Here is a 23,605-nt window from a genome sequence, read left to right on the forward strand (position 1 = left end):
CCTTTCTTCTTCCGTAGGTTCTCCAGTCGTCGTACCCTAGTTGACATTTCCTCCCCGTAGAGGCGTCGAATCATTCCATGTAGGCTTTCACGGCCGGCGTCTTTATCAGTAAACTCTTCCGGGCTAAGTTGCCGTGGTCGATCTGTAGAACGTCTTCTCCCTGACGTTTCGTTCTCAACTACGGAGAACATCTTCCGAGGTGAGTCGACGACTGGCTGCTAGGAGCTGGGGCCGCCGCTTATATAGAGATCGTAGGGGGCGCCACCACACGTCACATGGCGTCGATGTGCAGCTGTCTCTGGCTATCGTCTGTTCTCTCGATTGCAGGCAATCGATTGTCACGTGATTGATGCAACGTCGACCGCCATATCTTATCCAATTTTAATCCTTCTTCTTTACGATTAAAATTGTATTGATGTTTGTGGATTTCAATTGCCTCTCTATACATACGTGTATAATAGTGCGACGTCCTCGCTAGCACGCTTGTTTCACCAAATTTTATGTCGTGATCTCCATCCTTAAAAACATGTTCCGCTACTGCCGATTTGTCGATATGTCCCAAGCGACAGTTTCTTTTGTGCTCCGTCAACCGTGTATTGATGCTTCTTTTTGTAGTTCCTACTTAGACCTACTAAGAAAATTAGTGAATGCCTAAGACCAACAAAAGATGCTCGTCACCCCCTAGCCAGCCCAGGGGTATATAAAATTCCGTGTAGTTGCGGCAGGGTTTACATAGGAACTACAAAAAGAAGCATCAATACACGGTTGACGGAGCACAAAAGAAACTGTCGCTTGGGACATATCGACAAATCGGCAGTAGCGGAACATGTTTTTAAGGATGGAGATCACGACATAAAATTTGGTGAAACAAGCGTGCTAGCGAGGACGTCGCACTATTATACACGTATGTATAGAGAGGCAATTGAAATCCACAAACATCAATACAATTTTAATCGTAAAGAAGAAGGATTAAAATTGGATAAGATATGGCGGTCGACGTTGCATCAATCACGTGACAATCGATTGCCTGCAATCGAGAGAACAGACGATAGCCAGAGACAGCTGCACATCGACGCCATGTGACGTGTGGTGGCGCCCCCTACGATCTCTATATAAGCGGCGGCCCCAGCTCCTAGCAGCCAGTCGTCGACTCACCTCGGAAGATGTTCTCCGTAGTTGAGAACGAAACGTCAGGGAGAAGACGTTCTACAGATCGACCACGGCAACTTAGCCCGGAAGAGTTTACTGATAAAGACGCCGGCCGTGAAAGCCTACATGGAATGATTCGACGCCTCTACGGGGAGGAAATGTCAACTAGGGTACGACGACTGGAGAACCTACGGAAGAAGAAAGGTCAACAACTTTGCTCACTCACTTTTCTGCTACGCTGTCGTGATACCGGTATAGTTCCCAAGTTTTTAAAAGTGAGAAGAATGTTTCATTCGCCACAAGCTAACCGTATTTATTCTCGTATGGAACTGGCATTACTACGTGAGCGGATACATCAGACACGACGAGGACTGGCGGTATGTGATGGCCAACTGCTAAATCTTCATTTACTTATTAGCAATACTATGCAGTTTTGTCATTGGAACAAAGTGGACAGTTTAACATTTAGATCTATGGAGATTAGTTCAGAAGTGTCTTCCAATAGACAAAAGGACAAGTTTGATCGTCTACAAGAGGGTCGACAGCAAACACCGATTCCAAACAATTCCCAAACGGTTATTAATTTATCGGGAAAAGAATTGTCTAAGGAAGAACTTTCTGTTCTGTCTAAAGGAGGGAATTTTGCAATAACTCCATCCAAGATTCCTGTGGAGGACATTATTGCTAATATAGAGGCAGGAATTCGTCAGTTACCATCATATTCTGCTGATGAAATTAGAATGGAAACTTCCAGGATATTACGCAAAGCTAAGCCACCCAGCAGCAATCTGTCTCAAGGGGAAAGGAAGGCATTGCGGGAGATCAATGCAGACAAGAATGTTATTATAGTTGCCGCTGACAAGGGAAATGTTACTGTTTTAATGAATACTGAGGATTATCACAAGAAGATCAGTGATCTCTTGGAACCCAGCACATACAAGAAGTTGAAAAAGGATCCCACAACGAATGTGCTGAATGCCACCAAGCGTCTGATAAAACAGTCTTCAATTCCTACAGAAGTTAAAAAGTATCTTTGTGAAACGGAGGCTTATCCACCGAGATTATATGGATTACCAAAGATACATAAACCTGATGTTCCTTTGAGACCAATAGTCAGCGCAATTGGAGCTCCTACCCAAGAACTAGCCAGACACCTTGCCTCTTTGTTACAACCTCACATAGGCAAAACTGAGAGTCATATTAAAAACTCTCTACACTTCATTGAGAAATTGAGGGAAATTACTGTCGGTCCTAATGACATACTTGTCAGTTTTGATATAGTGTCTTTGTTCACGATGGTTCCAGTTGATGAAGCTCTCTCCCATATAGCCAATATGTTCCCTACTGATATAGTAGCCTTGTTCCAACACTGTCTATCCTCAACCTATTTTCAGTACAATGGTGAATTTTATGAACAGATCGATGGGGTAGCCATGGGAAGCCCCCTAAGTCCCGCAATTGCGAATTTATTCATGGAATATTTTGAACATCAAGCTTTGCAGTCGGCCAAAAAAAGCCCCTCGAAGTGGTATCGGTATGTGGATGATACCTTTGTAATATGGAATCATGAGGAAGAGGAATTGAATGATTTCCTGCTGCACTTAAATAGCATCAACCCAAAGATCAAATTTACTATGGAGAAGGAGAAGAATGGACAACTTAACTTCTTGGATGTATCCGTTATCAAACGGGCGGATGGGACCTTAGGCCATAAGGTCTACAGGAAAGGTACACATACCGATCGCTACCTCCATAAGAACTCAAACCACCACCCTAGGCAAAAGAGGGGGGTCATAAAAACACTAGTGGATAGGGCCAATAATATTTGTGAACCAGGCTACTTACAAGAAGAACTAAATCATTTACGAATGGCCTTTGTGAAAAATGGTTATACAAAAAACGAGATTAATCGAGCACTTCACCCAAATAGAAAAATGCCTAAAAATAGGAGACAGCAACAACCATCAGCTGGAAAAGTATTTCTTCCGTTCATCCATAATATCACGGATCGCATTGGAAAAGTACTAGCCAAGTTTCAGGTAGAGACCATTTTTAGACCTACTAAGAAAATTAGTGAATGCCTAAGACCAACAAAAGATGCTCGTCACCCCCTAGCCACCCCAGGGGTATATAAAATTCCGTGTAGTTGCGGCAGGGTTTACATAGGAACTACAAAAAGAAGCATCAATACACGGTTGACGGAGCACAAAAGAAACTGTCGCTTGGGACATATCGACAAATCGGCAGTAGCGGAACATGTTTTTAAGGATGGAGATCACGACATAAAATTTGGTGAAACAAGCGTGCTAGCGAGGACGTCGCACTATTATACACGTATGTATAGAGAGGCAATTGAAATCCACAAACATCAATACAATTTTAATCGTAAAGAAGAAGGATTAAAATTGGATAAGATATGGCGGTCGACGTTGCATCAATCACGTGACAATCGATTGCCTGCAATCGAGAGAACAGACGATAGCCAGAGACAGCTGCACATCGACGCCATGTGACGTGTGGTGGCGCCCCCTACGATCTCTATATAAGCGGCGGCCCCAGCTCCTAGCAGCCAGTCGTCGACTCACCTCGGAAGATGTTCTCCGTAGTTGAGAACGAAACGTCAGGGAGAAGACGTTCTACAGATCGACCACGGCAACTTAGCCCGGAAGAGTTTACTGATAACTTGACGTAGAGTTTTTGTACGTCCATCGTTGTGAATGAGGGTCTCTTGGACTTCGCATGTTCACTTGCATGCACTCAGTTCCACAAGAAAATGCACGCCGTTATGTGTATGAAACAAAATACAATGTTACAAATATATGTTTACATGAAATTACATGTTATTACTAATTGCATAATTACCTAATAGTTAATACAATCTCCGCTATTATCGGTTATAGCTTGGAACCTTATCCCTCTCTCCGGTAAATTATCCACGTTGCAAACGTCTAAATATCATTTGATCCACTTCGCAACGAATGTCTTTGACTTTCTAAGAATTTTAGCAGCAGCTCCATATGAAATCTTTGGTCCCTTTGGATGATTTACACGAAACACTGCCCTGTGGCGCTTCAGATATTTTGCACTCATTTTAAATTGCAACAGACAAAACAAAACAGTCAACTCTCACGCTGTTTATCTATACACAGTGCAAGAGCGCGTTGATTCGAGACCACTACCAGAGATGTCGCTGCGGACGTTACATTTAAAATTATGGCGTACAGAAATGGTTCAAATGGCTCTGAGCGCTATGGGAGTTAACATCTGAGGTCATCAGTCTCCTAGAACTTAGAACTACTTAAACCTAAGGACATCACGCACATCCATGTCCGAGGCAGGATTCGAACCTGGGACCGTAGCGGTAGCGCGGTTCCAGACTGAAGCGCCTAGAACCGCTCGGCCACACCGGCCGGGTATGGCGTACACTTTTTTGTGGAACTGACTGTAGTGAATGAAGCATCTGCAACTGTCATTTTGATATTATTTCATTATACTGCAACCAGTTTCGGTGATTCAATACACCATCTTCAGGCCTTAACTGACGCTGAGGGGGTGAACTTCAATCGTATATGCGCTCGCATCAGCGTCGTAGTTTGAGTGATTCTCATCAGTTGGTAGCTGATGATTGCGCGCACAACATAGCTTTTACAGTCTTCTACGGAGGATAGTTCATAGATGTTGCCCATTGAAGGGATCATGTACAGCCGGCCGGAGTGGCCGAGCGGTTAAAGGCGCTACAGTCTGGAACCGCACGACCGGTACGGTCGCAGGTTCGAATCCTGCCTCGGGCATGGATGTATGTGATGTCCTTAGGTTAGTTAGGTTTAAGTGGTTCTAAGTTCTCGGGGACTTATGACCACGGCAGTTGAGTCCCATAGTGCTCAGAGCCATTTGAACCAAATTTTTTTGGATCGTGTACACCATTCGAGTTCACACCCTCAGAGGCAGCTGAGGCCTGAAGATAATGTATTGAGTCATTAAAACTGGTTAAAATATAACAAAATAACATCATAACGACGGCTGTACGTGTTTAATTTTTTACATACTTGACAAAGAAGTCCCAAAATCGTGATTTTTTACTGTTTTAAAAATTTTCTACGCGAGGTTGAAATATAGCGTTAAAAACTGGGAGGAAGCCGGATAAACCAAGCGATTTGGTAACATGGGCTCTTACCGGCAGTCGTATTTGCCGCGAATTTTTCACAACTGGAACCGGAAAGGGGAAAAGTGACAGTGGTACACAAAGAATTGTAGTCAACACACCACAAGGTGGTTTATGGAGTATACACACCAACCAGCCAGAACATTATGATCGCAGACCTAGTAGTAATAATACCCGTCCAGGTGATAGCAGCGTCACCTGGCGAGGAGTGACTGCTAGTCAGACACTCTCACGGTGCATGCAGAATCAGTGAGCGTGCAGTCCGTGCACAGAATGGAAGAGACGCGCGATCTGTCTGAGTTTGTCTGAAGGCAGATTGTGATGGCATGTGGGTACGGAAAGAGCGTTTCGAAAACTACACGACTTGTCGGGTATTCGTGTAGTGCTGTGGTGAGTGTGTTCAACACTGTGAACCACGTCCAGACGTCGTGAGCTCGGCGCAGTCGCACATCGTTGCACGCTCTGACGAATCCCGATACTTTGTTCGTCATGCTGATGGGAGAGCGCCTATACGTCTTCTCCCAGGAGAACGGCTCCTCGACACCCGTATTGCAGGATGGACACAAAGTGGCGGCGACTCCATTACGCTCCGAGGAACATTCGCGTGGACACCCATGGGTCCAGTGGAGCTCATACAAGGCACAATGACGGCCGAGGAGCATCGCACACTGGTTACAGACCACGTACAGGACGATCACGTTTCCCGACGGCAGTGGCGTCTTTCAGCAAGATAAAGCGTCATGTCACAAGGCCACGAGTGTGACGGAGTGGTTCGAGGAACACAGTGATCTACATCTACATCTACATGGTTACTCTGCAATTCACACTTAAGAGCCTGGCAGAGGGTTCATCGGACCATTTTCATACTGCTTCTCTACCATTCCACTCTCGAGCTCTGATTTTATTATGACGATATTTCTCCCTACGTAGGTGGGTGTCAACAAAATGTTTACGCATTCGGAAGAGAAAATTAGTGGTTGAAATTTCGTAAATAGATCTCGCCGCAAAGAAAACCGCCTTTGTTTCGGTGACTGCCACCCCAACTCGCCTATCATATCAGTGACACTCTCACCCTACTGCGCGATAACACGAAACGAACTGCCCTTCTTTGCACTTTTTCGATGTCCACCGTCAATCCTACCTGGTAAGGATCGCACACCGCGGAGAAATGTTCCAGCAGAGGACGGACAAGTGTAATGTGGGCTGTCTCTTTAGTAGATTTGTCGCATCTTCTAAGTGTTCTGCCAACAAAGCGCAGTCTTTGTTTCGCCTTACCCACAATATTGTCTATGTGGTCTTTCCAATTTAAGGTGCTCGTAATTGTAATTCCTAGGTATTTAGTCGAATTGACAGCCCTTAGATTTGTGCGATTTATCGTATACCCAAAATTTATCGTATTTCTTTTAGTACGCATGTGGATGACCACGCACTTTTCTTTGTTTAGTGCCAATTACCACTTTTCGCACCATACAGAAATTCTCTCTATATCATTTGGTAGTTGGAATTGATCGTCACATGATTTTACTAGACGGTAAATTACAGCGTCATCTGCAAACAGTCTAAGGGGACTGCTCAGATTATCGCCTAGATCATTTATATAAATCAAGAACAGCAGAGGGCCTATGACACTACCTTGCAGAACGCCACATATCACTTCTGTTCCGCTCGATGATTTGCCGTCTATCACTGCGAATTGTGACCTCTCTGAGAGGAAATCAGGAATCCAGTCACAGAACTGAGACAATACTCCAAATGCACGCAATTTGATTAATAGTCGCTTGTGAGGAACGGTATCAAAAGCATTCTGGTAATCTAGGAATGTGGAATCGATCTGAGATCCCTTGTCGACAGCACTCATTACTTGATGGGAATAAAGAGCGAGCTGTGTTGCACAAGAACGATGTTTTCTGAATCCGTGTTGGTTATGTATCAATAAGTCATTTTCTGCAAGGTGATTCATAATGTTCGAGTACAGTATATGCTCCAAAATCCTAGTGCAAAAAATGGTTCAAATGGCCCTGAGTACTATGGGACTTAACATCTGAGGTCATCAGTCCCCTAGAACTTAGAACTACTTAAACCTAACTAACCTGAGGACATTACACACATCCATGCCCGAGGTAGGATTCGAACCTGCGACCGCAGCGGTCGCGAGGTTCCAGACTGAAGAGCCTAGAACCGCTCGCCCACAGCGGCCGGCAATCCTAGTGTAAATTGAGGTCAGTGATATGGGTCTGTAATTCAATGGGTTACTCCTATTTCCTTTCTTGAATACTGGTGTGACCTGTGCTACTTTCCAGTCTTTACGAACAGACCTTTCGTCAAGTGAGCGGTTGTATATGATTACTAAGAAAGGCGCTACTGTGTCTGCATACTCTGAGAAGTACTTGATTGGTATACCATCTGGACCGGAAGACTTGCCTTTCTTAAGTAATTTGAGTTGTTTCGAAACACCTAAGAAAGCTATGGTGAGTTCCAGTTGATGTTCTGGGCCCCAGTTTGCCAGATCTGAACTAGATCGAACACATCTGGGGTGTGATTGAATGTGGCGTCAGAGCTCATCGTCCCCTCTTCGGAATTTAGGGAAAGTAGGTGATTTGTGTGTGCAACTGCGGTGCCAACTCCTTCCAGCGACCTACCGAGGCCTCACTGCTTCCACCTCACGACGCGTCACCGCTGTTATCCCTGCCAGAGGTGGACATACCGGGTATTAGGTAGGTGGTCAGTGTATACAGGGTGCCCCATTGATCGTGACCGGGCCAAATATCTCACGAAATGTCAAACGAAAAAACTACAAAGACGGAACGTGTCTAGCTTGAAGGGGGAAACAAGATGGCGGTATTGTTGGCCCGCTAGATGGCGCTGCCATAGGTCAAACGGATATCAACTGCGTGTTTTTAAATAGGAACCCCATTTTTATTACATTTTAGTGTAGTACGTAAAGAAATATGAATGTTTTAGTTGGACCACTTTTTTCGCTTTGTGGTAGATGGCGCTGTAATAGTCAAAAACATATGGCTCACAATTTTAGACGAACAGTTGGAAACAGGTAGGCTTTTTAAATTAAAATACAGAACGTAGGTACGTTTGAACATTTTATTTTGGTTGTTACGAGGTGATACATGTACCTTTGTGAACTTATCATTTCTGAGAACGCATGCTGTTACAGAGTGATTACCTGTAAATACCACATTAATGCAATAAATGCTCAAAATGATGTCCGTCAACCTTAGTGCATTTGGCAATACATGTAATGACATTCCTCTCAACAGTGAGTAGTTTGCCTTCCGTAATGTTCCATTGACAATGCGCTGACGCATGTTGTCAGGGGATGTCGATGGATCACGATAGCAAATATCCTTCAACTTTCCCCACAGAAAGAAATCCGGGGACGTCAGATCCGGTGAACGTGCGGGCCATGGTATGGTGCTTCGACGACCAATTCACCTGTCATGAAATATGCTATTCAATACCACTTCAACCGCACGCGAGCTATGAGCCGGACATCTATCATATTGGAAGTACATCGCCATTATGTCATGCATTGAAACATCTTGTAGTAACATCGGTAGAACATTACGTAGGAAATCAGCATACATTGCACTATTTAGATTGCCATCGATGAAATGGGGGCCAATTATCCTTACTCCCATAATGCCACCCAGTACATTAACCCGGCAAGGTCGCTAATGTTGCACTTGTCGCAGCCATCGTGGATTTTCCGTTGCCCAATAGTGCATATTATGCTGGTTTACGTTACCGCTGTTGATGAATCACGCTTCGTCGATAAATAGAACGCTTGCAAAAAATCTGTCGTCGTCCCGTAATTTCTCTTGTGCCTAGTTGCAGAACTGTACACGACGTTCAAAGCCGTCGCCATGCAATTCCTGGTGCGTAGAAAAATGGTAAGGGTGCAATCGATGTTGATGTAGCATTCTCAACACCGACGTTTTTGAGACCCGATTCTCGCGCAGTTTGTATGCTACTGATGTGCGGATTAGCCGCGACAGCAGCTAAAACACCTACTTGGGCATCCTCATTTGTTGCAGGTCGTCGTTGACGTTTCACATGTGGCTGAACATTTTCTGTTTCCTTGAACAACATAACTATCCGGCGAACGGTCCGGACACTTGGATGATGTCGTCCAGGATACCGAGCAGCATACGTAGCACACCTCCGTTGGGCATTTTGATCACAATAGCCATACATCAACACGATATCGACCTTTTCCGGAATTGATAAACGGTCCATTTTAACACGGGTCATGTATCACGAAGCAAATACCGTCCGCACTGGCGGAATGTTCCATGATACCACGTACTTACACATTTGTGACTATTACAGCGCCATCTATCACAAAGCCAAAAAAGTGGTCCAACTAAGACATTCGTATTTCTTTGCGTACTACACGAATATGTAATAAAAAATGGGCGTTGCTATTTAAAAAACGCAGTTGATATTCGTTTGATCTATGACAGCGCCATCTAGCGGTCCAACCATAGCGCCATCTGGTTCCCCCCTTCAAGCTAGACGGGTTTCGTTGTTTGTAGATTTTTCGTTTCAGGCTTATTTCGTGAGATATTTGGCCCGGTCATTACAGTGAATCACCCTGTATAGTAGGTGTAGGTCTTGACGGGAACGCTGTGTTGAGAAGCGGTGTTGTCCGGCGGGACGGCGAGATGCGCCGAACCGTGCCGCAGGCGTCAGTGGGGTTTTGTGTGTGTGTGTGTGTGTGTGTGTGTGTGTGTAGGCTACCCGCGGCGCGGCGCGCACCTAGCGATGCGCCTCACGCTCCTGAGTTGTTGCGGGGCCGGCAGCGGGCAGGCTTGTCGGGCTGAGCGGCGTGGCGCCGCACTGCGGCCGGTGACGGATCTGTACGGCTGAGCGGCCACGCGGCGAACGGCGGCGGCCACGCAGCCGCTGCCTTCCCACGACCGTCACAGCCGCTGACGGCCGCTGCCAGCCCCGGCTGACGCTTCTCGGAAGATTCCTAGCCTCAGCCGCACTGCCGTGCCTAGGCCGCGGCGAGACCGCTAGCTCGCTCAGGCCGTTTGTACGGTGATACTTACAAAATATCGACGTTCAGAGTTTATACATCGATGTTAATTCGATACTGGTCTCTGATACATGGGAACCCCGATGTTGACCTACACTATGTGATCAAATGTATCCGGACACCTGGATGAAAATGCTTTACAAGTTCGGGGCGCCCTCTGTCGGTAATGCTGGAATTCAATATGGTGTTGGCCCATCCTTAGTCTTGATGACTGCTTCCACTCTCGTAGGCATACGTTCAGTGAGGTGCTGGAAGGTTTCATTGGGAATGGCAGCCCATTCTTCACGGAGTGCTGCATTGAAAGGAGGTATCGATGAGAGTCGGTGAGGTCTGGCACGAAGTCGGCATTCCAAAACTTCCCAAAGGTGTTCTGTAGGAATCATATGAGGACTATGTGCAGCCCAGTCCATTACGGGGATGTTACTACTGTGTGTCCGCCCCGATAGCTGAGTGGTCATCGCGGCGGTCTGTCACACCAAGGGGCCCGGGCTCGATTCCCGGATGAGTCGGAGATTTTCTCCGCTCACCAGTGGAAGGCAACGGGAAACCACTAGTGGAATCACTTCCCTACATGCTCATGTGGTTGACCTCTCTGACGAGGCTTTCCCCATTAGAAGACCTGCCGTAAGGCAGAACACAAAGTTTTTTTTTTTATTGATCTGTAACCACTCAAATGGTTCAAATGGCTCTATGCACTTTGGGACTTGATATCTGAGGTCATCAGTCCCCTAGACTTAGAACTACTTAAACCTAACTAACCTAAGGACATCACACACAGCCATGCCCGAGGCAGGATTCGAACCTGCGACGACTGCGGCAGCCCAGTTCCGGACAGAAGCGCCTAGAACCGCTCGGTCACAGCGGCCGGCGTTGTGTAACCACTCCGCCACAGGCCGTGAATTATGAACAAGTGCTCGATCGTGTTGAAAAATGCAATCGCCATCCCCGAATTGCTCTTCAACAGTGGGAAGCAAGAAGGTGCTTAAAACATCAATGTAGGCCTGTGCTGTGATAGTGCCACGGAAAACAACAAAGGGTGCAAGGCCCCTCCATGAAAAACACGACCACACCATAACACCACCGCCTCTGAAGTTTACTGTTGGCACTACACACGCTGGCATATGATGTTCACTGGGAATTCGCCACACCCACACCCTGCCATCGGATCGCCACGTTGTGTACCGTGATTCGTCACTCCACACAACGTTTTTCCATTGTTCAATGTTTATGCTCCTTACACCAAGCGAGGCGTCCTTTGGGATTTACCGGCGTGATGTGTGGCTTATGAGCAGCCGCTGGACCATGAAATTCCAATTTTCTCACCTCTCACCTAACTGTCATAGTACTTGCAGTGGATCTTGATGCAGTTTGCAATTCCTGTGTGATGGTCTGGATAGATGTCTGCGGTCTCTGTCAGTCAACAGACGAGGTCGGCCTCTTCGTTTTTGTGCTGTACGTGTCCCTTCACGTTTCCACTTCGCTGTCACGTCGGAAATAGTGGACCTAGGGATGTTTAGGAATGTGGAAATCTCATGTACAAACGTATGACACAGGTGGCACCCAATCCCTGGCCACGTTCGAAGTCCGTGAGTTCCACGGAGCTCCCCATTCTGCTCTCTCACGATGTATAATGACTACATAGGTCGCTAATATGGAGTATCTGGCAGTAGGTGGCAGCAAAATGTACCTAATATGAAAAACGTATGTTCTTGGGGATGTCCGATCATCGAAGTCGCTAAAGAAACAAGCCTACTTGTTACCACAGCCGAAAATTTTTTCGCATGTCCATCCTTATGACTAGGTCTTGTAGACCACGGCCGTTCACTATTGTAAGAAAATGAAACACCTACAGCCATCTCATCATCATCATCATCATCATCATTTAAGACTGATTATGCCTTTCAGCGTTCAGTCTGGAGCATAGCCCCCCTTATACAATTCCTCCATGATCCCCTATTCAGTACTAACATTGGTGCCTCTTCTGATGTTAAGCCTATTACTTCAAAATCATTCTTAACCGAATCCAGGTACCTTCTCCTTGGTCTGCCCCGACTCCTCCTTCACTTTACTGCTGAACCCATGAGTCTCTTGGGTAACCTTGCTTCTGCCATGCGTGTAACATGACCCCACCATCTAAGCCTGTTCGCCCTGACTGCTACATCTATAGAGTTCATTCCCCAGTTTTTCTTTGATTTCCTCATTGTGGACACCCTCCTGCCATTGTTCCCATCTACTAGTAACTGCAATCATTCTAACTACTTTCATATCCGCAACCTCAACCTTGTTGATAAGGTAACCTGAATCCACCCAGCTTTCACTCCCATACAACAAAGTTGGTCGAAAGATTGAACGGTGCACAGATAACTTAGTCTTGGTACTGACTTCCTTCTTGCAGAAGAGAGTAGATCGTAGCTGAACGCTCACTGTATTAGCTTTGCTACACCTCGCACCCAGTTCTTTCACTATGTTGCCATCCTGTGAGAATATGCATCCTAAGTACTTGAAACCGTCCACCTGTTCTAACTTTGTTCCTCCTATTTGGCAATCAATCCCTTTATATTTCTTTCCCACTGACATTACTTTCGTTTTGGAGATGCTAATCTTCATACCATAGTCCTTACATTTCTGATCTAGCTCTGAAATATTACTTTGCAAACTTTCAATCGAATCTGCCATCACAACTAAGTCATCCGCATATGCAAGACTGCTTATTTTGTGTTCACATATCTTAATCTCACCCAGCCAGTCTATTGTTTTCAACATATGATCCATAAATAATATGAACAACAGTGGAGACAGGTTGCAGCCTTGTCTTACCCCTGAAACTACTCTGAACCATCAACTCAACTTACTGTCAACTCTAACTGCTGCCTGACTATCCATGTAAAGAACTTTAATTGCTTGCAAAAGTTTGCCTCCTATTCCATAATCTTGTAGAACAGACAATAACTTCCTCCTAGGAACCCGGTCATATGCCTTTTCTAGATCTATAAAGCATAGATACAATTCCCTGTTCCACTCATAACACTTCTCCATTATTTGCCGTAAGCTAAAGATCTGGTCCTGACAACCTCTAAGAGGCCTAAACCCACACTGATTTTCCTCCAATTGGTCCTCAACTAATACTCGCACTTTCCTTTCAACAATACCTGAGAAGATTTTACCCACAACGCTGATTAAAGAGATACCTCTGTAGTTGTTACAATCTTTTCTGTTTCCATGTTTAAAGATTGGTGTGATTACTGCTTTTGTCCAGTCTGATGGAACCTGTCCCGACTCCCAGGCCATTTCAATTATCCTGTGTAGCCATTTAAGACCTGACATTCCACTGTATTTGATGAGTTCCGACTTAATTTCATCCACCCCAGCCGCTTTATTGCACTGCAATCTATTGACCATTTTCTCCACTTCCTCAAATGTGATCCTATTTCCATCATCATTCCTATCCCATTCTACCTCGAAATCTGAAACATTACTGATCGCATTTTCACCTACATTGAGTAACTCTTCAAAATATTCCCTCCATCTGCCCAAGGCATCCACAGGATTCACCAGCAGTTTTCCTGACCTGTCCAAGATACTTGTCATTTCCTTCTTACCTCCCTTTCGAAGACAGCTAATTACGCTCCAGAATGGTTTTCCAGCAGCTTGACCCATAGTCTCCAACCTGTTTCCAAAGTCTTCCCAAGATTTCTTCTTGGATGCTGCAATTATCTGTTTGGCTTTGTTTCTTTCTTGAACATAACTTTCTCTGTCTACCAGGGTTCTAGTATGTAGCCATTTTTGATACGCCTTCTTTTTGCTTTTACAGGCTGCCTTGACTGTATCATTCCACCAAGCTGTTTGCTTCATCCTACTTTTACACACTACTGTTCCAAGACATTCTTTAGCCACTTCTAGTACTGTGTCCCTGTACCTTGTCCATTCCTTTTCCAATGACTGTAATTGACTACATTCAACTAACTGGTACCTTTCTGAGATCGCTGTTATGTACTTGTGCCTGATTTCCTTATCCTGAAGTTTCACCACTCTTATCCTCCTACATATGGACCTGACCTCCTGCACTTTCGGCCTCACAATCCCAATTTCACTGCAGATTAAATAATGATCAGTGTCATGAAAGAATCCCCTGAATACACGTGTGTCCCTCACAGCCTTCCTGAATTCCTGATCTGTTATTATATAGTCAATGACAGATCTGGTTCCCCTGCCTTCCCAAGTATACCGGTGAATGTTCTTATGTTTAAAAAAGGAGTTTGTGATTACTAAGCCCATACTGGCACAGAAATCCAAGAGTTGTTTCCCGTTCCTGTTGGCCTCCATATCCTCTCCAAATTTACCCATAACCTTTTCATACCCTTCTGTTCGATTTCCAATCCTGGCGTTAAAATCACCCATGAGCAGAACACTGTCCTTGATCTTTACTCTAACAATTACATCACTGAGTGCCTCATAAAAACTATCCATCTTATCTTGATCTGTCCCTTCACAATGCGAATATACTGACACAATCCTAATTTTCTTGCTAGACATTGTCAAATCTATCCACATCAGTCGTTCGTTTACATACCTTATTGCAACTACGCTGGGTTCCATTTCTTTCCTGATGTAAAGCCCTACACCCCATTGTGCTATTGCTGCTTTGACTCCTGACAGGTAGACCTTGTATTCTCCCACTTCCTCTTCTTTCTCACCCCTTACCCGAATGTCACTAACAGCTAAAACGTCCAGCCCCATCTTACTTGCAGCCTCTGCCAACTCTACCTTCTTCCCAGAGTAGCCCCCATTGATATTAATAGCTCCCCATCTCATTACCATTTGTTTGCCAAGTCGTATCTTAGGAGTCCCTGGTTTGTCAGTTAGAGGTGGGACTCCGTCACCTCCAAAGGTCCGAGGCATTTTGCTCTGATTGTTGCCAGCATCATATATAAAGTACCAGGGAAGCAGGTTGCTAGCCTTACTTGCCCCGAGTCCCACTGGGTTTTACCCCTAACGGCTGAGGGACTAACCGGTGGATTTGGTAGTCTTTGCCGTATGAGCACAAAGGTGACCACGACTCAGAATACGTCCGAGACGCCCAGCCTTATTCCAAAGTAACTGGTATCCCGACTGTCAGGACCACTTACTTGGCCACTCATACGTTGCCCGTGGTTCATGAAACAGGACATGCCTACAGGAACCCACACCATGAACCACAAATGAATGATTTTATTTATTATGTAGTTTCCAGTTTCGGCGCTTCAATGAGCCATCATCTGGCCTTAGTTGATGCTGAAGGAGTTTCATGATGGCGGCTGTAGGATTTTCATTTTCTTACAATAATTGCTCTTTTAGTGTCCAGTACCTCAATCGATAAAAACTGAACCCTCATAGAATCATTTTGTTGTCCATCCACCTGTCTGTCTGTCCTGTAGCAAAAAATCCTCTTCCTCAGGAATCGGTAAATGCATCAATCTGAAATTTGTGTTACCTTCTAAGCCAATTCAATCAAAAGATTCGGCGATTTATTTCACATATTTTGATGCACGCATACGCCATCATAACCTATTAGGTACCTCCGATTGGTCTAGAAGCATGAAATTTGGCAAGAAGCAAGGTTTCATAGTACAAGTGAAAGAAAAAAATAATGTTGTTAATTTTTAATTATATCATACCAAAAAGCATTTCTTTTTTAATTTGTTACCCGAATTCAGACTTGATATTAAAACATCCTCGAAAGTCTTGGGACCATTGTCACTGATATCTTTATCCTTCCAGTATCATTGTTGATAACAGCCAAAAACTCGTCGAGATTCTTGATTCCCAGAAAGGATGTACGTTTTATATGCATACATAAATTTTCAAGGGACCCTCAATGCGCGAATCCTACTCACACGTCGCCAATTTATTTATTTATTTATGTTAGGGATTGAACTCAAGATATAACATGAAAACTTTTCTGTTTGGGCTGATTTATAGTTTCGGTTGAAAATCTAGCCATTTTCAGATCTAAGATATACAACAGATTTATTCTCAGGTTAGCAACATACAACCTCTTACAGAACTGCACATGATATTGTAGTAGGGTTGAAGAGTATATGCACGAATGAATTACAGAATACATAGCATAAAACATTCTCGAGTAGTGTTGCTGTCATTACGGCTTCACACATAGTTGAAATCTTTCTTAAAATGACAACAGTCATACATAACATAATTAAAAACAGCTTTTCATCGCTCGTGGCCAGTGTAATTGAACGATAGTCATAAAACTGAAAATATACATTAATACAGAGAAGAGACAGTGAAAATGAAACAATATTTGCGTAAGGAACTATCCTATAAATGACTAAATGCGAAAAATATCGTCTTACCAATGGCATTGTTCCGTTGCAGTTCATTAACTGGCACAGTTTTTACATCATCGCCCTATCTAGCGATGCAGAAGTTCGTCCTTTAGGTATCGACCGCAGCTCGCGGTCGTGCGGTAGCGTTCTCGCTTCCCACGCCCGGGTTCCCGGGTTCGATTCCCGTTGGCGTCAGGGATTTTCTCTGCCTCGTGATGACTGGGTGTTGTGTGATGTCCTTAGGTTAGTTAGGTTTAAGTACACTCCTGGAAATTGAAATAAGAACACCGTGAATTCATTGTCCCAGGAAGGGGAAACTTTGACACATTCCTGGGGTCAGATACATCACATGATCACACTGACAGAACCACAGGCACATAGACACAGGCAACAGAGCATGCACAATGTCGGCACTAGTACAGTGTATATCCACCTTTCGCAGCAATGCAGGCTGCTATTCTCCCATGGAGACGATCGTAGAGATGCTGGATGTAGTCCTGTGGAACGGCTTGCCATGCCATTTCCACCTGGCGCCTCAGTTGGACCAGCGTTCGTGCTGGACGTGCAGACCGCGTGAGACGACGCTTCATCCAGTCCCAAACATGCTCAATGGGGGACAGATCCGGAGATCTTGCTGGCCAGGGTAGTTGACTTACACCTTCTACAGCACGTTGGGTGGCACGGGATACATGCGGACGTGCATTGTCCTGTTGGAACAGCAAGTTCCCTTGCCGGTCTAGGAATGGTAGAACGATGGGTTCGATGACGGTTTGGATGTACCGTGCACTATTCAGTGTCCCCTCGACGATCACCAGTGGTGTACGGCCAGTGTAGGAGATCGCTCCCCACACCATGATGCCGGGTGTTGGCCCTGTGTGCCTCGGTCGTATGCAGTCCTGATTGTGGCGCTCACCTGCATGGCGCCAAACACGCATACGACCATCATTGGCACCAAGGCAGAAGCGACTCTCATCGCTGAAGACGACACGTCTCCATTCGTCCCTCCATTCACGCCTGTCGCGACACCACTGGAGGCGGGCTGCACGATGTTGGGGCGTGAGCGGAAGACGGCCTAACGGTGTGCGGGACCGTAGCCCAGCTTCATGGACACGGTTGCGAATGGTCCTCGCCGATACCCCAGGAGCAACAGTGTCCCTAATTTGCTGGGAAGTGGCGGTGCGGTCCCCTACGGCACTGTGTAGGATCCTACGGTCTTGGCGTGCATCCGTGCGTCACTGCGGTCCGGTCCCAGGTCGACGGGCACGTGCACCTTCCGCCGACCACTGGCGACAACATCGATGTACTGTGGAGACCTCACGCCCCACATGTTGAGCAATTCGGCGGTACGTCCACCCGGCCTCCCGCATGCCCACTATACGCCCTCGCTCAAAGTCCGTCAACTGCACATACGGTTCACGTCCACGCTGTCGCGGCATGCTACCAGTGTTAAAGACTGCGATGGAGCTCCGTATGCCACGGCAAACTGGCTGACACTGACGGCGGCGGTGCACAAATGCTGCGCAGCTAGCGCCATTCGACGGCCAACACCGCGGTTCCTGGTGTGTCCGCTGTGCCGTGCGTGTGATCATTGCTTGTACAGCCCTCTCGCAGTGTTCGGAGCAAGTATGGTGGGTCTGACACACCGGTGTCAATGTGTTCTTTTTTTCATTTCCAGGAGTGTAGTTCTAAGTTCTAGGGGACTGATGACCATAGATGTTAAGTCCCATAGTGCTCAGAGCCATTTGAACCAACATAACTGCTTCAATAAGGAGGTCCCCCCATCTTGTTGGAAGATTAAAGTTTCTGAATGAGAAATCAGTTGTAGAAACAACCACAACTGGAAAGTATCCAGGTAAGAGATGCCCGGCACTTACAGCTTCGTCTGTGATATTACACAGGAAATATCAAACTCCGGCGAATCTCCTTTATGTTCCACAGTTTCATGAAGTCTTTATGGCCTCTTACTCTAACATTGTGACGATTAACCTCTCCGTATAAAAGAGAGATTGCTTAGTCGTTGAATATCAGCTTAGAGATGAAATACCGTATTTTACAGATTGTAAAAGGCACTTTTTTCTTCGAAAAATTGCCTCTAAAATTAAGGTGCATCTTACTCTCGAAATTAGTTTAAAAATGTCCAGTGTTTGACTTAAAATTCCCACCAGTCTTAAAAAATGACCACATATTCGATGCCGTGGGAAACCTGTCTCTATTTGGCAACATTACATTCAACCGGCAGCAGCAGTGCAGCGATGTGACGAACATGAGCAGCTTGGATTCACAAGCTTGCTAACACTGTCTCTCCCCTGCATCCCCATCACACACCGAGAACACTGTCTAGCCTATGTTGCGTCATACCAGTCAACGGTGACGGTGGACTTGAACAGAAAATGATTTGTGTTTTCGGTAACAGTACAATTATTAGTAGCTAGTTTCGTAATGGAAAAAGATAAAAGATTTTCAAATTATGCGGGATATAAATTGAAAGTAATAACATACGCAGAAGAAGAGCAGTTGAGCGGCATTTCGATCCTCTACCAACAGAAAAATGCATTCGCTGTTGGCGAGATGGTGAAGAAGAACTGAAAAAATTGAGGAAGATTAAACGTGCAAATAGAGGACTGAATGCAGAAAGGCCAAACCTGACAGTGGAAGAACTGAAAAAATTGAGTAAGATCAAATGTGCAAATGGAGGACTGAACGCAGAATGGCCAAACCTGAAATACCGCCAGGTGTTGCTGTTCACATACACGACAAGAGCTGGATGTACGAGGCTAGTATGAAGTTATGGATTAACAGAGTGTGAGAGAGAAGGAAAGACGCCTTAATGAAGACCAGTTCCTTTCATGTGCTGGATCAGTTTAGTAATCATTTGAAATATTCTGTGAAAGAGAAATTGAGACAGGACAACACAGAGCTTTTTGTTATTCCGGGAGGACTTACTTCACAACTGCGACCTCTTGATGTCAGTTCGGCATTATAAACTACGACTTTTTTATAGTCTGGCTTTGCAATCTAATAATAAAAACGGTAAATTTGTTTTATTGCTTAATAATTAAGGGCCATCTTATAGTCCGCAGCGTCTTATAGTCTCTGCAATACAGTGAGTGTTTCCTGCATTGTCATGCAAAATTGAAGGAGTCGGCCATAATCTTCGGGTTTTAACTGTTGCACGAGCTGCAAACGGTACGGTTTGAAATGTAACTGCCGGTGATAAAATCTTCGACTAGGTTTGCTTCGGTATTCGAAGTAGATATTTTTTGTAGGTTCTGGCTCTCTAACTCAACGTTAAAATAAATTCTGTATTTTATAAGTAAAACAACTGATTTAAAAAAATTTAAAATTCAGTATATTTAATTAAATAATACATGTTATTGTGCTACAAATTGTGTTGTATTTTAAATAAATCAATTGTTTATTTTAATTAGTTGATTTATTATAAAAATATATATTTAGTTAATGTTATAAAATCGGTTTAGTTAATTAAATATACTGAATTTTTAAATTATTTTAAAAAATCTGTTGTTTTACTTATAAAATACGGCTTTTTTTTTAACATTGAGTTAGTGAGCCAGAACCTACAAAATATATCTACTATTCGAAGTTCGTAACTTGCACGAACTGTTAATGTCTTTGGAATGCGTACAAAACTTTCCTTCACCCTCTCGACTTCTGCTTCTGGCACGCTTGGTCGACCGGTGCTGTTCTGTTTACGGGGACAAAGGTTATCTCTAAATTATAGATACCAACGTAAAATGCTCTGCTTACATGGCGGTTCTTTTCTATAATTCCTTCTGAACAAATCCTGCACTGTTGCAACAGATAAACATCTCGTGTATTTCAACACAAAAACTCTTTTCTTGCTTTGTCGACATTTTGTCATGCCACTCCACTCGTAACGCCAACTGGTGGCCACAATGCAAACTCCGTGAGTTTATGCCTTTATTGAGGCATTAATTACATCTACCCATGTAATACTTTAGAAAACATCGAACTCTGAAAAGAATTAATCTTTTGTGGTATTTTTCCTTGTTAGCAACTGGGATGCATGAGGCATTCAGCTGATTGTGCTATTTTTGTAATACTCATATTTATCTACCCTTGCTATCTTCGGAATTCTGTGAATGATATTTTCCCGAACTTCTGATGCTATGTATGTCTCAAGAATTATAGAATAGTCATTTGGTTGTCACTGCCACTAATGACTAGAAATTCAGGAAGGATGTCATCCATCGCCTTCGCTTTATTTGATCGCAAGTGTTCCAAAAGCTCAGATAAACTCTCGCTGTAATAATGGATTGCTTTCATATCTGAGACGTGGAATTTACTGGTATGAAGGAAAATGTGGAAGGGAGGACCCACCAATGTAACTTCGTTTTCATACAACTTGGTTATTTAACAATATAAACCATAAATTTGTTTCCTTTACACATTAACAAATTTGTGAAATGAATAGGCTTTTGCAAGAGAAATATAAACAAGAACAGCCTGACAATAATTACAAGGCCCGGGGCCTGCAGCCCGCCCGTTATCGGGTGAAAGAGCGGTGTTTACTACCGCGCTGGACACAGTTTCTCTTATTCAATGCCCTTCTGCAACACATGAAAACACATATAAGTAATATTGATTACAAGAGTGTTTCAGTTACTCAAACAGATGAAGTACTTTTTTTTTTAAACCCGTTTTAAAACCCGTTTCTTTTGACAATCTTATACTGACTAACGCCCTGGTGACAGTTGGCTGTTAATATGTTGGAAAAGTTAAATTGCTTGTGGTCGAGCGGTTCTAGGCGCTACAGTCAGGAACCGCGCGACCGCTTCGGTCGCAGGTTCGAATCCTGCCTCGGGCATGGATGTGTGTGATGTCCTTAGGTTAGTTAGGTTTAAGTAGTTCTAAGTTATAGGGGACTGATGACCTTAGAAGTTAAGTCCCATAGTGCTCAGAGCCATAGTTAAATTGCTTCTAAGTTATGAAGGCGCTCTGAAGGAACGTCTTAAAACATTACGTATGAGCATTTATTAGAAAAATGGTTCAAATGGCTCTGAGCACTATGGGACTTAACATCTGTGGTCATCAGTCCCCTAGAACTTAGAACTTCTTAAACCTAACTAACCCAAGGACATCACACACATCCATGCGCGAGGCAGGATTCGAACCTGCGACCGTAGCAGTCGCGCGGTTCCGGACTGAGCGCCTAGAACCGCTCGGCCACCAAGGCCGGCACTTATTAGAAGAGAATTCACTCGGAAGAACCACAATATCCAAATACACCAATAATAACCCGGTCTTTCAAAGACCGGGACGCCAGCTTAGGACAACAGGTAGTTAAGATTATCTCAAATAAAATTGCTGTCAAGGAACTGGATCGGTTAACATCTAAATCTAACCACAAGACCACTGTTTGTTTAACGGCAACCTGTGCCTTGGTACAATTGTTCCGACTTTATTTTCGACCAGGAGCTGATTCATCAAAACATTAAGGATCGAGTATAAACTAGAAAGGAAGGGCAATATAATAACAGAACAAATTTTTAAACGACAACTAGTGTCTAGTACAATACTATGGTCTATATTTACGACCAAAGAGCCGACCGAGTAAAACTCTGAGGGTCGGGTACAAACCAGAAAATAATTAGGAGGTCAGGTAGACAATGACACCAATCACCATGAGAATTACAGAATGTTACTCCCCTTTATCAGCTAGCAGCTCCGTGGATCCACGGTGCGCCGCGACGGTTACTGGGTGGTGCCGATGACAGCCAGGTAGAAGGGGGCAGCCAGACCACGAGCGGTCGTCCGACACGAGTGTTGCCAACCAACCGACGGGCTGTCGGCCTGCTGCTTGTAGTCAACGCTGACACCGGTGAAGTGCTCCGATATCGTTACTCTGCGCAGGCCCTCCTTGCGTAGCTCGTGGCTTCGGCCGCTCGGACCTCGTGACCGCCTCTTTCACGATGCTACTGCCGTTCCACAAACCTGGTGCCTCTTCCCTCGGGCCAGCGAACCCTTATATACGAGGGATGGAACTTAAATGGTAGCAACTATTTATTCACAACCGATACAAAAGAGTTACATGTTTGCACCTGTTACTGTACTTCAAAGTAGTCAATACCGTTATGTAGAATCCGTTGCCAGCGATGTGGAAGGCGTAGTAGCAGAGCCTGTTCTGTTGATGGTGCGAATGTAACGATCTACTGCCTGTCGAATCTCTGGAACAATTCTGAAGTGAATGCTACGAAGCCGAAACTGAAACGCCAATCCAACGAATGGCGTCATTAAGGGTCTCCTCGAAAGTCGAAAGTGTGCCAGATCCCCAGTATGGTGAAAGTTTTGGTGATTCTCGTGTACGACTGTGTTGGTGTTATCCTAACGCACTACGTTCCTCCACGGCAGACTGTCATTGCACAGTATTACTGTTCGTTTTTGGAGCATCACCTGCGACCAGCTTTGCGAAAGAAGCGGCGACACTTTCTGCGCAACCCACCAATCATTTTGCAGTTCTGACTTTTCTGTGTGCCGCTTCAGTTCCTCCGAGCACACTTTTTTCTGATTTCTTTACATTTTTCCTGCAGCCATTTCCCTTGCTTTCCGTCACTTTCTATTTATTTCATTCCTAAACTACTTACGTTACTGTGTATAAAAGGCATTAAGTCATTATACTACTCAGCGATCATTGTCACTAGTCAATATAATTGTCCATCTCGATCGCGTTATTTATTTATTTATTCATTTTTAAATTATACAACTTAACGCTATTTGGGTCACAGCCATCTTCAGAATCACGGATGTTCCTGCATTTAGCTAATACTACAAGAACATTTTCTGCTTCTGAACTGCTGTGCCTCCTTTGTAATTTAACTGCAGTCAGAAAAGAAGATTATGTCATTTAAATCACAGAGGAGACATTTTTAA

This window comes from Schistocerca piceifrons, chromosome 2 (genome assembly GCF_021461385.2).
Source record: "Schistocerca piceifrons isolate TAMUIC-IGC-003096 chromosome 2, iqSchPice1.1, whole genome shotgun sequence".
NCBI classification, from domain to species: Eukaryota; Metazoa; Arthropoda; class Insecta; order Orthoptera; family Acrididae; genus Schistocerca; species Schistocerca piceifrons.